We start from the raw sequence: 16,230 nt of genomic DNA, 5'->3' as shown, positions 1-16,230 counted from the left end.
GGCCATAAAGAGAATATTGAGGTGTTTCAAGCATACACAAAAGGCAACGTATTAGGTGCAAACCAACCAACCTATGAAAACTTAAAAACTACCAATCAAGACCACTAGATACTGATCCAATGGATGGGGCGAGGGGGCTTAAGTGCAAAAAAAATACCGGCGGGTGGGGGGCTTAAGCGCAAAAAAATCCCACCTCTTACCCCATCCATTGGATCAGCATCTAGTGGCCCTGATTGATAGTTTCCAAGTTTGCACAGGTTGATTGGTTTGCACCTGATACATTGCCTACACAAAATGTTGGTTTGTGGTATCCCAAAGGTGCAAAGTTTGAGCTAGTTGGTTACTTCGACTCGGATTATGCGGGATGCAAGGTTGAAAGGAAGAGCACCTCGAGCATATGTCAATTATTAGGAAGATCACTTGTTTTATGGTCATCAAAGAAGCAAAATAGTGTTGCATTATCAACCGCCGAAGCCGAATACATATTCACCGGTAGTTGTTGTGCACAAATACTTTGGATGAAGGCCACCTTAAATGACTTTGGAGTCAAGTCAAAGAAAGTACCATTGCTATGTGACAATGAGAGTGCAATCAAGTTAATCAATAATCCGATTCAACATGTAAGAACAAAGCACATTGATGTCCACCACCATTTCATAAAAAAAACTCGACCTACGGAGGGTTATGACGGCCCCCGGGTTTTCCCTTTAAGAAGAAGATCTTTTCACACAGATCCTGACGCAGGAGGTACCGTTACCCTATGAGAACTGGGCCAGGGCCTTCCACTGCGCTTTGGCACATGGGGACGGGTGAGGGGATTTTTTTAACCTCGGCCTAAAATCCGCTCCCACGGGGAGTCGAACCTAGGACCTAAGGAGTGCCGCTGGGTCACCTAACCGTTTGAGCTAGGTGCCCTTTGGCATAAGAGATCACCAACAAGCCATTGGATGAGAAAAGGTTTTGCAAGCTAAGAAATGAGTTGAACATATTGGATTTCTCAAATATGTGTTGATGCACCTCCTCACTTATATGACATGCCTCTCCTTCGAGCAATTCAAGGTAAAAGTTGATTGGCATGGCATACATCCTTGCTAAGGACATGTTTAGTGCATCTAGTCATTTTTCACATTTAATAGGCTCATTCATGAAAATCAAATTATTTTGATGTTTGTATGGTACCACTATTGCTTCTCTGCTTAATTTGGTCTAGTGGTAGCATATGACATATTTGTGGGCTTTTAAACCTAGTGTTTGATCTAGAAAATGAGCTCTAAGTGTTTAACTCAACATGGTACAAGATAACCCTTATTTGGAGGTGTGAAGAAGCTTGTTCTTGGATCAGACCAAGTTAAATTTCTTTGGCAAGTATTCTAGATTGAACCAAATTTAGGAAAAAAATCCTCATCCTATTGATTGACATTGATAATCTCAACCTATCTATGTTTTAACCTTTGTGGTCATTGATGACAAAGAAGGAGCAATAGTGTACAAAGATAGTGAAAAGACAACAAAGATAGTGAAAAGACAACAAAGAGGGAGAGAAACAAAGATATAAGTGATAGGGGAGAATTTGACATAGGGGGAGAGATATGATAAAGGAAATGGATCAATTAAAATTTTGAGCAAACAAGTAGGGGGAACAAGCTCATAAACTTGGTGGATGCATTTGAATGTGCATTTCATATGCTTGCTTGCATGTCACAAGTTTTAAATTTCAATATCCATGCTTGTGTGGTGTATGCTAGTTGTAGGTTTGAATGATGAAATGAAAAACTAGCATGCATAGGTTAAGTAACTAGACTCAAGCTCACATTATGAAAAAACTAGACCCTTACTTCTAATGTCGATCTCATGGGGTATTATAGTTTTGTGTATGTCTAGTTACTAATGGTGCTAAGGATGGTATATTGGTGCACTCCGATTGATATCATGCTTCAAAGGTCCATCTTTTATACCTTAGCATCATTTGGTAGATATTGTCTCCTATATTTCCTATCTAAGCATATGTGCAAGCTACAATCCAAACTCTTAGCACATATGTAGGAGGAGCAATTGCTACCATATGGGATTCATGAAACTTGTCCATATCCTTTTACACATGGTAAATATGCTTGGGCAAGCAACATGGATTTAATTTAAATTTCAATTCATATCTTTGTGTAAGGGTTATCATCAATTACCAAAAAGGGGGAAGATTAAAAGCTCTAGTTTGGTTTTAGGTGAATTGATGAAACCCTTAGTGCTAACCTAGTTTATCAAAGTGATTATGAGACAGGTAGCACTACTCCTAAGTGATGAAGCAATTGAAGATCATGACATGATGATGATGATGGCATGGTGATGATCAAATGCTTAGACTTAGAAAAGAAGAAAGAAAAAACAAAAAGCTCAAGGCAAAGGTGAAATTGATAGGAGCTTTTCAGGTTTAGTGATTGAGACACTTAGAGAGTGTGATCACATTTAGGATTGATAGTCGTACTATTAAGAGAGGTGAAACTCAGTATCGAAATACGGTTATCAAAGTGTCACTAGATGCTCTAACTCATTGCATATGTATTTAGGATCTAGTGGAGTAATAACACCATTGAAAACATTTGTGAAAATATGCTAACACATGTGCAAAAGGTGATACACTTGGTAGTTGGCATATTTAAGCAAGGGTGGAGAAGTTGGAGTTGATGTGGATCAACTCTATGAAGAAACGGAGGCGAAAGGAGGTCATTGTGAGTGATCGAACGCTGGGCTCTACTAGACTGGTGTGTCCGGTCAGTGGCAGCAGAGAAGGCGTAGGCGTAGGTCTTCGACTAGACGTTGGATCACTTCATGATCGGACTCGGCAGAGGTGCATCCGGTCCCGCTGATGTGGCGGTGCAGAGAAGAGGAGAAGGACCGGACGCTGGTGCTGCATCAGGTCATGACCTATCGGACGCGTTCGGTTGTTGTTGAGCAGCTCTGGGAGCTCTCTGGACTCGATCGGACACTGCCCCTCCTGCGTCCGGTCATGATCGAACTGACGCGTCTGGTCATCATTTGGCTCTCTCGAGACCTCTCTGGAAATGACCAGACTAGGCAAAGGTGCATCTGGTCTTGGCGTTGTGCTGCATCTGGTCATCACTTGACCGTTGTCGTGTGGCAGTTGACCGTTGAGATCAAGTGACTAAGGTTGAATGGAGGCGACGTGTGGTGCGCATCCGATGACCGGACGCTGGACCGAGTGCGTCTAGTCAATCCGACCGGTGCATCTGGTCACCTCGATTTCTTAGTGAACAGAGAGCCAACAACGCTATTTGTGGAAGCTCTCTATTTAAGCCCCATTACCGGCTCTAGCTCACTCTCTTGGCAATTTGCATTGACATAGCAGCCTTGTGAGCTTAGCCAAAGCCCTCCCACCCATCTTCATCATTGATTCATCATCTTTGTGAAATTGGGAGTGAATCCAAGTGTATTGCTTGAGTGTTTGCATCTAGAGGCACTTCGTGTTCGTGTTTCACTGTGTGATTCACTTGTTACTCTTGGTGGTTGCCGCCACCTAGACGGCTTGGAGCAGCGAGGATTATCAAGCGAAGGTTGGTGATTGTCTCCGGCTCTGATCTTGGTGATTGTGAGGGGTTGTTGACCTTTCCCCGGCGGAGAGCCAAAATGTACTCTAGTAAATTGCTCATGGCTTGTGTGATTCTCATCTTGTATTGGTTGTGCAGCACCCTATTGAGGTTTTGGTGTGTGATGCCAATTAGCGCGTGAACCTCCAAGTGACTGAATCACCACAACGAGGACTAGCTTACCGGTAAGCAAGTGAACCTCGGTAAAAATCGTTGTGTCAACATTTGATTTCGAGGTGATTGGTATTCATTCTTGTGATTGATTGGTTCATTCCTCGACTCGACGGTATAACCATCTTTCTATATCTCTTTATATTACCACAAACTAGTTGTCAAACTCTTTAATGTAGCTAGTTGTGAGAGCTTGTTAGTTTGGTTAGTGTGTCTCTTTAGTTAGTCTTTGAGAGCACACTAACTTAGTGTAGTGACATAGCCATTGTGTAGATAGAGACTAAATAAACTAGAATTATAGTAGGTGGCTTGTATTTTTAGTAGGCTAACACAACACTTGCTTCGCCTTATAATTGTCTAACCAGTTTGCTAAGTGTTGTTGTAGAATTTTTTTAATAGGCTATTCACCCCCTCTAGCCATTATGACCTTTCATCATCGTCACCACAGATATTAGGACAGCCTCTTGCTGACTTCCATCATTGTCTTGCCTCGCACATACTAGGTATGATTAGCCGATTGTGCGCAATCCACCCTAGCTCCTGTGACATCTAGGTCTCCAATGGTTTTGTCGTCACTTCTAGAAGTCCAAATTGCTTTAATGTTTTTCAACTCTTGTAGCTCCACCTATACAATGTGAAACCACTTTTGTTAGGCTAAACTGCCTGACAAATATTAGGGCACATTTTTTTTTCAATTTCCCCATCCAGAAGTTCATGTTGAGCGACCGATATTTCTCTCTCTCAAATGATACAAAAAGATCAACGCTTGCCTTAGGCCAGTCTCGACTAGGAGTTTCATGGCTTCAAATAGAATGAAATGAAATATTGATGAAACACCTACTCTCAATGAAAAGTGTTATTCTATAATTTTATGACTCATAGAGAGTTGATAATCAGTCCCAACAGAGTTCATCTCATTTCTTCTCTCTTCTTAAAAACGTTATCATGTCATAAAAAATACATGTGTGACAACCTATTAAATATAAATAAAACTCACATGAAACTGCCTTACCTACACCGTTGCTCAAGAATGCCACCTCGCGCGTGGTGGTTGGTCACGGCATCGTGGACATGGTGATTACGTGAGGAGCTGGTGGCTAGACTAAACTAAACAACCAACGAACCTACGCGTCGAGGTGGCAAACAAAAAAGTCTTCAGGAAGGGAGACAAGGATGATACAGATGTGCCTAATTGATAGAGCTCATTTCTTCTTAAACTCCAAAACCAAACATCTTACCCATCAATTCTCAATATAGTTTAATTTACCTCCCTCCCCAAGTTAGAAATAGTTTTCAAGGCAGTTCCATCCTTTTTATTTTAAAAATATGCTAAATATCCGATAAGGTTTTCAAACCTCATAAAAAAACCTATACATAAGCTTTCAAAAATTATGAGAAAACCTTAGTGATGGACTTAGACACAGAAAACTCAAATAAAATATTTATGGGTCATGAAAATATCTCTAAATGTTTCCAAAAGATATATTTAGCTCTAGAAAAATGAGAAAATATCCAAAAAATCAGGGAATTCCAAAACATTATAATTTATGTCTAGACATGTTTTTCAAAACTATTCACAGCAAAAAATAAGATGAATTTAGCATTAGCTTTATGTTGCATTCTTTCTGGTTGCATCTCATATTTTTGTTTTAGAAAGTTTTAAAATTCATTATATATAAATTACAATGTTTTGGGAATGTTACATATTTTTCTAGATATTTTTTCTATTTTCTTAGTGCTAAATCTATTTTTTGGAAGATTCTAGATAATTTTTTACCCTGAACATTTAAAAGCTTAGAGACATTTTTCATGGTTTAAAAACCTTATTATCATTTATAAGATTAAGACTTTATTAAACAAAAAAATGATGCAACCACCTTGGAACTACTTCCAATAGAGGTAGAGAGGTAATTTAAATAATTTTTATAGATGCCAGTTTTGGAGTTTATAGGCCCTCGTTCGCTGGTTTGAATCTTGGCTGAAACTGACTGAAAAATACTGTTCTGGCTGAATTGTTGCGAGAGAAAAACACTAGTTTCGGCTGAAAAAAACAAGCCGAACAAGCCGAATATGGGATAAGCCGAACGAGGCCTATAAGTGGAAAAAAAATCAGATCATTACCCAAGGATCTTTTGCTTGGTTTTTTTTAGGAAAAGGACCTTTTTCTTTGTTTTTTTTGGAATCATGCTTTTTTTTTTGAGAAACAGGACCTTTTGCTGTTTTTTTTAGCAACAGGACCTTTTGCTTTGTTGGGATCGGTTTTTCAGTCCGCTAACAGTACAGCCCATTTACTATTGATGTCAAGGCCCAATCCGAGAATTCTGGCCCTAAAAAACACTGCGCGCCCTCGGAGTCAGAGGCGCCAGTGTTTCGCCGTCTCGCCTCGCCGTCAGCAGCAGCAGCTCCACCTCCATTCCACGGCGTCCGTCGTGCGCTTCGTCTGCACGGGGACAAAGGCAACGGCGACGGCGACGGCAACGCGAGGGGGAGGAGATGAAGCTGAAGCAGCTGGAGGGCCTCTTGGGTGGCCTGACCCAGTTCCCCGACCCCAAGGTACTGCGCCACCGCCACCGCCACCGCCGCCACCTCTTGGGTGGCCTTTCTTTCTCCTTTCTCGTCTTCTGCTCGATTTCGCTTGGCCCCACCCCGACAAAGGGAGGGGGAAAGGCAGAGGAGTATCTGACTTTTGCCACCGACGGCGTTGTTGGGTGTAGGTGGAGCTGGAGCAGTACCCGACGGGCCCTCACATCGCGTCGCGGATGCTCTACACGGTTAGTGCTGCCACTTGCGTCCTGCTCCGATTCCGATCCCTTCCCGCTTTGCTTCAGGATGCTATGTATCTTTCTTTTCTCGGGATAGTCTTGGGATGCGGCGCCGGGCTTTCTTGTGACGGTAGTGGGATTATGGAATTGGGTGCCACAAAGTGTAGCTTTGATTCTGAATCAACTGAGCTGCTAAGCAGTAGGTTTACGGCTGGAGTTGGGTGGCTTTGTTCTAAGAATCGTAGCTGCTTCAGAGCCCTGTCACAGAGAAAAAAAATCACCCTTGTGACCTTGCGTATTTGCCCCTTCTGATCTTTAGTTTTGGCAAAACATAGCACTTATACTTTTCACCGTGGCTGGCAAGGTTCATCAATGGAGCTTTGGGGGGACTTCCATTGAAGCCCAAGCTTGGGATTATTCCGATTTTTATGTTTTGATCTGTTTCAACCTATGATTCAACATTTGGTAATGTTTTGCTTGTTAGTCTCCTAAAAGTGTATGCAAAAAACTTCAGTGGACAACTAGTTCGAGTAGACTATTCCTTCTCTATGGTTGTCTTGGTCTGATGCAAGTGTCAATTAGATACTGAAATTCTACTACTTATGATTTGATGTTTACTTAACTTTATCATATTAATGTTGATTTGATAAACAATCAGGCGGAGAATAGTTTCGATGACATTACTGGGCAAAGTGGTAGCTGACTTTGGCTGTGGCTGCGGCACTCTGGCTGTGGCGAGTGCTCTACTGGATGCTGAGTGAGTATGTTTAACTTGGTAATTTTAGGCAATCGTGGTCTTCTTCCCCTGACAATCCCTCTAGCAGTGTAATGTCCACTTCGGTATTTTTTTTAAAATAAACTTCCTGTTTAGTGCTTATGTTTGTAATTTTGCACAGTTCTTTTGTACGCTGATCGATCTGACAAAAAGTTATTGCCTCTGCAATTGTGTCCTGATAGATTGTGCCTAAGTTCTTGCTTGCTAGTAATTGTGCACGTGTCTTGTGTTGGTAGGAGAATTCTTACTCTCATCGAGAGAGGATGACACTAGGAGTTGGGGCAATTTTCTTGTCTATTTCTCACACAAGCTCACACAAATGCCATACCAACCTGAGGGGTTGGGGTTACATATTTATAGGCTGCTAGCCAGCCAAGCATATGCCAAGATGCTAGTCTAAGATGCTAGTCTAAGATGCTAATATGCTGTCCTAGCTAAGATGCTGTCCTCTAGTCTAAGATGTTATCCTCTAAGATGCTGTCCTCTAGTCTAAGATGCTGTCCTAAAAACAGAAAAACAGTCACAAGGACCATGACCATGTGAGCATCATAGCCCCACAAAGACCAGCCACACATGAGACTTATCCATCATTCTCCCCCTAAGTCTTGTGCGTCGTCTTGTGGGAGAGTTGAACCATCCCGGTCCTGGAGCAGAGCTCAAGGAACTTGATCCTCCCAAGGGGCTTGGTGAGCAGGTCCGCAAGCTGGTCCTTGGTGTTGATGTAGCTCGCCTTGATGCTCCCTTCCTCCAAACAGCCTCGGATGAAGTGGTACCTCACCCGGATGTGCTTGCTGCATTCGTGGAACACGGGGTTCTTTGCCAGGGCCAGAGCGGACTTGCTGTCCACCCTGAGCTCCACCGCTCTAGTGTCTCTGCCGAGGAGATCACCAAGCAGTCGAGCAAGCCAGAGCGCCTGAGTCGAAGCGGTGGAGGCCGCTATGTACTCGGCCTCGCAGCTGGACAGGGCCACCACCTGCTGCTTGACCGACTGCCAGCTAACGAGGCACTTGCCGAGGAAGAAGAGGATCCCGCTCGTGCTCTTGCTGGTGTCGATGTCGCCGGCGTGGTCGCTGTCGTTGTACCCGACGAAGTGTGCCGCCCCAGGGCACCTCGGGTAGTAGAGGCCGTGGTCGAGAGTCCCCGCAACATAGCGGATGATCCTCTTCACAGCCTGCTGGTGCTCCGTCGTCGGTCGCTGCATGAACCGACTAACGTAGCCGACGGAGAATGCCAAGTCCGACCGTGTGTGGGCGAGGTAGCGAAGGCTCCCCACAAGACGCCGGTACTGCGTAGCGTCCACCTCCTCCGTCGTGCTGTCGCGGCTCAGCTTCAGCCTCTCCTCCATCGGAGTGAGAGCTGGGTTGCAGTCGGTGAGCCCAGCTAACTCAACGACGCGCTTGGCGTAGGCGGTCTGTCGAAGCGTGATCCCAGAGTCATCCTGGTGTACCTCGATTCCCAGGTAGAAGGAGAGAGGCCCCAGGTCACTCATCTGGAAGGTGGCCTTCATCTCTTCCTTGAATGCCGCCACCTCCGCGTCCTTGGTGCCGGTGATCACCAAGTCGTCGACTGTAGACACCCACCAGCAGGGCATTACCTCCATTGCCCCGTCGGTAGATGGCCGCCTCGTGCGGGCTTTGCTCGAAACCCATCCCCTTTAGCGTGGAATCCAGCTTGGCATTCCACGCCCTCGGTGCCTTGCCGCAAGCCATAGAGGGCCTTGCGCAGGCGGAGCACCTTGCCCTCCTTGTCGGGGATCGCAAATCCCGGCGGACTGGTGCACGTAGACCTCCTCCTTCAAGTCGCCGTTAAGGAACGCCGACTTGACGTCCATGTGATGAACACGCCAGCCCTCCTGGGCAGCTAGCGCAAGGAGGAGTCGCACGGACTCCATCCGTGCCACGGGAGCAAAGGCGTCGTCGAAGTCGACCCCCTCCTGCTGCACGAAACCTCGTGCCACCAAGCGAGCCTTGTGCTTGACGATGGCGCCGGCTTCATCCCTCTTCAACTTGTACACCCACTTAAGGGTGATCGCGCGGTGACCACGAGGAAGGTCAGCAAGCTCCCAGGTGCGGTTCTTCTCAACCGCATCCATCTCCAACTGCATCGCGGCGCGCCATGCCGCGTGTCTCTCGGCCTCTGCAAACGACCGAGGCTCACCGTCGTCACACGCAAGGTGCAACTGCGCCTCCAGGTCGTGAGGCACCGGTCCCGGCACCGGCTGGTCGCCGAGAAGGTTCTCCACCGTACGGTACCGCAACGGCTCGCCGTCGTGGTACGCGTCGACGCGCTCCTCGTCGTGAGAGAGCGGAGTAGCGAGCTCAACCGGGCCGTGCTCGACACGAGCTGGTGGTGGAGTAGACGTGCCCGGAGTGGTGCCTGTCAGTGCTGGAGTGCGTGGCGTTGCCGGCTGTGGTGGAGCCGGCGAAGAGCTCATCGCAGCCGAGGTCCTGGCTGGAGAGCGTGGTGCTGTCGGAGTAGCAGGTGCCGGGGTCGGTGGAGGCTCGGAGACTGGGGTAGACGCGCTCGCCGAAGAAGAACTGCCTACTCCCCCAGCTCCCTCGAAGTGGACGTACTCGACAGTGAAGTCGTCGTACGTCGGAGCCGAGCCGTCGTCCACTGCCTTGTCCCACGCCCATCCTCGCCCTTCGTCGAACACAACGTCGCGCGCCGTGCGCACACGCTGTGTCTTCGGGTCGAGGATGCGGTAGGCCTTCGAGCCCTCCGCGTAGCCGATGAACACTCCCGGAGTGCTCCTGTCGTCGAGCTTGCTGATGTGGCCAAGCTCCTTGGCGAACGCGAGGCAGCCGAAGACCCGCAAGTGGGAGACCGCCGGCTTGCGCCCATGCCAAGCCTCGTACGGCGTCCTGCCGTCGAGCGCCTTGGTAGACGAGCGGTTGAGGATGTAGACGGCCGTCACCACCGCCTCTCCCCAGAAGACAGCCGGCATCCCCCTCTGCTTGAGGAGGGCCCGAGCCATCCCCACAACCGTCTGGTTGCGCCGCTCGACGACGCCGTTCTGCTGCGGGCTGTACGGCGCGGAGTAGTGGCGCTGAATGCCCTCGTCAGCGCAGTATGACGCGAATTCAGCCGCCGTGAATTCGCCGCCGTTGTCGGTGCGCAGCACGCGCAGCTTGCGGCCGCACTCCGCCTCCGCAGCAGCCTGCGCGCGTCTGATGGTGTCCGCAGCCTCTCCCTTGCTGCCGAGGACCATCACCCACATGTAGCGGGAGAGGTCGTCGACGAGCAGCAGGAAGTAGCGTCGTCCTCCCGGTGTGGCCGGTGTCACCGGGCCACACAAGTCCCCGTGCACGAGCTCGAGCCTCTCCTTGGCTCGAAAGCTCGCCCGCTGGGGAAAAGGGAGTCGCCTCTGCTTCGTCAACACGCAGACGTCGCAGAGCTGCTCCACATGGTCGAGGCACGGCAGGCCTCGCACCATCTCCGTGGCACTGAGCCGCTTCAGGGCCTCAAAGTGAAGGTGCCCGAAACGCTCGTGCCACTGCCACGCCTCGTCGTCCCGACGAGCAGCGAGACAGAGGGGTTGTGCCACCTGCACGTTAAGGACGTAGAGTCGATTTGCGCTTCTGGATACCTTGGCAAGAAGGCGACGACGACGATCCCAAATCCTCATGACTCCGTCCTCAACCACCACGCGCGAACCGTTCTCATCCAGCTGTCCCAAGCTGATGATGGAGTTCCTCAACGCGGGGATGTAGTAGACTCCGGTGAGCAGCCTGTGCTCACCAGACACGGCGGTGAAGATGATGGAGCCGACGCCCTTGATCTCCACGCCGGAGGCATCCCCAAACTTGACGGAGCCTCGGACGCTAGAGTCAAGCTCGGTGAAGAACTCCCGTCGACCGGTCATGTGATGGGTGGCGCCGGTGTCGAGGCACCACCCGTCAGTCTTGTCGTTGCCGGAGCTGTCGCCGAGGAGGGCGTGTGCTTTTGGCTCGTCAAGGTGGAGGAGAGCCGCTACGGCCGGTGCCGCTGGAGGTAGCTCGATGCTGGCATGTGCCATGAACAGAGCCGGCTCCTCCTCCGCCTGTGCGACGTGGGCCTGGCCGCGTCGTGGCTGTCGACAGTCCTTGGCCCAATGGCCAAGCTGGCCGCAGTTGCGGCAGGCGTCGTCTCGTGCCGGCTTGTGCCTGCCGGCGGCGCCGCCCTGGGCGCCTCCGCGGGCATCACCTTCGGCACGTCCTCGCGCCCCGGCCTGGGCGTCTCTGCGCGCCTTGCGTGGCTTGCCACGCTTGCGGCCGCCTGTCGCGGAAGAGGGCTCCCCCTTCCTCCGGTCACCTTGGCTGGCAAGCCACTGCTCCCGAGTGAGGAGGAGCTTCCCGCCAGTGGTGATGGGCCCCGAGAGGGACTATGGCTCATCGCTGTCGACGACCTTGAGGCGACCTATCGCCTCCTCGATCGACATCGTGGAGAGATCCAGCAGAGACTCGATCGAGCGAGCCATCTGCTTGTACTTCTCGGGGACGCAGCGGAAGAGCTTTTCGACAGCTCTCTCCTCGCCGTAAGTGTCGTCGCCGAACTGCACCATCTTCTGCAACAGAGTGTTGAGACGGAGAGCAAAGTCATCAACGTCCTCACCTGGCTTGAAGGCCAGGTTCTCCCACTCCTTGCGAAGTGCCTGCAGTGTGGACTTGCTGGACGCGGTCGCTGCCGATGCGTGCCGCAGCGATGGCGTCCCAAGCCTCCTTGGCAGTCCGCTTGCTGGTAAGCGAGAACTGCATCTCGGGCGGGACTGCAGCAATGAGAGCATCCAACGTCCGTCGATCTAGGTCGTAGTCGACGTCGCCATACCGGACTGCCTCCCACATGTGCCGCACCTGGAGCTTTACCCTCATCACCGCAGCCCACTCGACGTAGTTGGTCTTGGTGAGGGTAGGCCACCCACCGCCGGGACCGACGTCCCTGACAACAGCCTGGAGCCCGTGGTAACCACGGTACCGATCCGGGGAGAGAGAGCCACGCTGCCTGTGAAGGCCGCGCTCTCCATCGACCCGTCGGTACCGATCCGGGGAAGAGAGAGCCACGCTGCCTGTGAAGGCCGCGCTCTCCATCGACCCGTCCGCCACCGTTGCCGTGCGCGCCTCCTCCAGGAGCGCCGCCGCCGTGCGCGCCTCCTCCAGGAGCGCCACCGGCACGTCCGCGCCTGTCTGGGCTGCCGCCGCGCTCGTGGGCGTGCGGCGGCTGCCCCAGGAGCGCCCACCGCCGTGCGCAGCCTCCTCCAGGAGCGCCACCGGCGCGTCCGCGCCTGTCTGGGCTACCGCCACGCTCGTGGACGTGCGCGGCTGCCCACTGCGCCGCCCGCGCTCGCGCTGCCTCCCTCCCTAGCAGCTCGAGGGTCCGCGTCGGCGGTGTCGTCAGCGGAAATAGAGCTGCCGATGCTGCCGCGCAGAGCCTCGACCTCCGCTGCCGCCGCACGCGCTGCATTCGCCGCCGCGCCGCCTCCGCCTCCGATCTGGCTGCTGCCAGCTCCGCCGCTGCCAGCCTCGACGCCCTTGCCGCCGCCGCAGCGGTCTCTGCCGCCGCTCGCTCGCGTTCCTCTGCCGCGGCAAGTTCGGCCTCCTGCCGACGCCGCGTGCTCGAGGCGACCGAGCGCTGAGACTGCCCTGCGGACATGACGCGCTACCGGGGGCTGCTGCGTGGGGAGAGGGCTGCTTCAGACGAGCTAGGAGAGGAGTGAACAGGAGCGGCCGGAGGAGCTGCTGCTGCCAACAGCTGGGGCTGTTGTGGGGCTGGGAGAGAAGATGAGCAAGAGATGCTTAGGCTACAGGATAATACGGCTCTGATACCAGTTGTTAGTCGCTGAATTCTCACTCTTGGTAGTAGGAGAATTCTTACTCTCATCGAGAGAGGATGACACTAGGAGTTGGGGCAATTTTCTTGTCTATTTCTCACACAAGCTCACACAAATGCCATACCAACCTGAGGGGTTGGGGTTACATATTTATAGGCTGCTAGCCAGCCAAGCATATGCCAAGATGCTAGTCTAAGATGCTAGTCTAAGATGCTAATATGCTGTCCTCTAGTCTAAGATGCTGTCCTCTAAGATGCTGTCCTCTAGTCTAAGATGCTGTCCTAAAAACAGAAAAACAGCCACAAGGACCATGACCATGTGAGCATCATAGCCCCACAAAGACCAGCCACACATGAGACTTATCCATCATCTTGCAGGTGAAGCTAAAACAACGAACAGTATTCCATGTCATAAAATGATTTTAGATACTGTAGTATACTTTTAAATACACCTCATTGATATATGTAACCATAAATTAATGGGTATCTCCAGTACAGGCTTGTTTTTGGTTTCTAGTTTTCTAACTTTTCTTATTGTTCATTTCTAATGTGAATTTGCTATGGTTGTGATTCACAGACATGTTCTTGGTATTGATATTGACCCACAGTCACTGGAACTTGCTCAAGAAAATGCTGCTGATCTGGAGGTATGACAATGTTTTGTTTCTTTAGTGTTCCACTTCAACCATTCTTTTATTCTAAAATGGAGAACCATTCACTTTATTTTCCTGCTTGTGTTTTCACCTGTTAATGGTTTATGACTTGTATCAATTCCAAACTCTGTATAATATTTTAATTGTTTAGACAATATTCTCACATATACGTGGTGCAAAATGCTAACCTGCATCTTTATTTCAATGGCTTGTTAAATGTTCTAAGTAACTACAATGCTAAATCACCTGTTAGTGTGATTTTTAAGCAAAGCTACCAGTCTAGTTGTTATTTACTCGGCCTTCTTTCTTTGTAGTAGTATACTAGCAATGTTGGATAACTATTTGCATTGACTAAATAAAAGATATCAAAAGGTGATAGGTAACATTAGATGTCCTTCAATTTCAAAGTTCCATTGTCCTGGAAAACTGCACATATTTACATGCTTGCTGCCTGTCCGCCTTGCTTCAAAATCAGCATGTAGTTTTGTAAGCTGAGCTCAGATGCCACATGGTTGAGTTATTCCATAAATTGAAGTCTTCCTTCCAGATAACAATATCATATAATCTGAAGCCAGTGGTAGTTGATTATTGCAACTAATAAAGCTAAAATCATCTGAAAGCTGGATCATTGGGTACACCCAAGCTATGCCATACAACCCTGAGCAGCATTAGTGAATGCAGTTTGTTTATAGTTGACAAAACTAATGTTTGTGCTTGTAGAAATTAGTTGTCCTATGGTGGAGGCATGGGGCCATCTAAATCTTGTCATATAACTTCTGTGTTTAATTGAGTGCACCTAAGCAATTATAATTTCGCTTTTATTGGCTTCTCTGATGTTCTTGCATGAAGCATAAAAATACCATGGTTATGTTAAAACACATGTTCATGAAGCAGAGCTGAAAGTAGTATTTGGTGACTCTTAACTAAAACTTAAATAATTATTTGTACCTAACTTTATTTTCTCAAACTTGTGAATGACATGTATCTTTTTATTAAATGTTTGATTGTGCAGCTGGATATCGACTTAGTTTGGTCTGACATAAAGAACTTAAATTTGAAAGGTATTGTTCTCAAGTGCTAACATATTCTAACTAGTGAGGCTGAACCTCTAGTGTTTTTTTTTGGTTACCGTAAAAACTATATATGCTAGTCTCTCATCTTTCTAGAACTTTTTCCCAATATTATCTGTAACTGTAATAAGTAGTCCATGTCTAGGAACTCATTTTACAGTCATAGTTTCAGTGTCCTCACTGAACTTGCTGCAGATTGATCTCCAGTACAAATTGAACATCAGTCGCTAGTGAAGTAGCGATTCATACTTGTGTAACATTAGCAATTGTCAGGCTAATAAAGTTGATGAAACAGCATCGCACAGAGCAAATAGAACACTTTTAAAAGTATTCTTCTTTCCCTAACTGAACTTTATGTTTATGCATTCAGTATCCCAAAACATTCCCCAGCCTTGTGGCTGAATAGAAAGCAATTTAGTGCAGGCATCCATGTTGATACTGGTGCTTGTTTGCAATGGCAGTTTCCTTTGAAAGATGATATTGATGTTTTAAGGTGCCCATTTGCTATTGACAGGTTGCTTCTTCTCAAGTTGTCTATTCTCTACACAAGACTTCCACTAGAGAAGTAAGTTTTTTTTTTTCATGGAACAAGTACAAAAATATAACTCATGAGATATCCTGGCAATACCAAATCTTCGTTTATTTCTCTTTCCTCATGTATTTCATAGTTTTTTTTTTGTCTTTGATTGTTCACATTTGTTTTCTTTTTTTGAATTGTCAGCATATCAAGAAGGCAGCCTTGCGTGGCTGCAACGGCCGCAGTGCGGAGGTTCTATGCGAGGTAAATATATTATATAAACACCAGTCGCTTTTCCTTGTTACCAGGAATGTGTTTCAGTACTTTGTTCCATATTCCTAACAAGGCATAGAGGTCCCAAAGAAAGCAACTTGACTTTTGTTCATCAGATCATTGCCCTAGAGCCCCGAGTTTTGCTGGTGGTTTTTAATCTACCCTTTCCTCTCCTTTTTTCCTGAAAAATTGCAGCTGCGTTACGATCTACCGCAGACGTACAAGTTCCACAAGAAAAAGGAGGTCGACATTGCCTTCGACTCGTGGCGCTTTGTTCCTAACGCCCCACAGCAGCAGCTAGCGCGCTATGCGCCCAGCGGCCCAGGTGATGGAACAGCAACATGAACGAAAAAGGAAAATGGTCAAATGGAGATGTGTGTCTCAAAAGGCCGGACCTGATCGAAGATACCCCACGCGTGGTGTGCTTATCGTCGTCTTGGGTTGACAGTCCCAGTAGCGGGAGCTCGGAATTTGACGAACTGAGTAGAGTTTTGTGGGCACAGGTGCTGTTTCCCTCTCTGTACTGTAGTGTGTACAATGAATGCACGGCGACTCGGTTCTTGAAGTTCCCGTCTGTATGTGTTGTGCTCACATTACTGTATCTC

At 48.6% G+C, this 16,230-nt stretch overlaps 1 pseudogene; it reads left to right on the top strand.

The window, feature by feature from the left end:
* Positions 1–6,130: 6,130 nt before the first annotated feature.
* LOC136522453 (uncharacterized) lies at positions 6,131–16,209 on the top strand (annotated as a pseudogene).
* Positions 16,210–16,230: the final 21 nt, after the last annotated feature.

This window comes from Miscanthus floridulus, chromosome 18 (genome assembly GCF_019320115.1).
Source record: "Miscanthus floridulus cultivar M001 chromosome 18, ASM1932011v1, whole genome shotgun sequence".
NCBI lineage: Eukaryota > Viridiplantae > Streptophyta > Magnoliopsida > Poales > Poaceae > Miscanthus > Miscanthus floridulus.
This window is presented reverse-complemented; position numbering and strand designations above follow the sequence as displayed.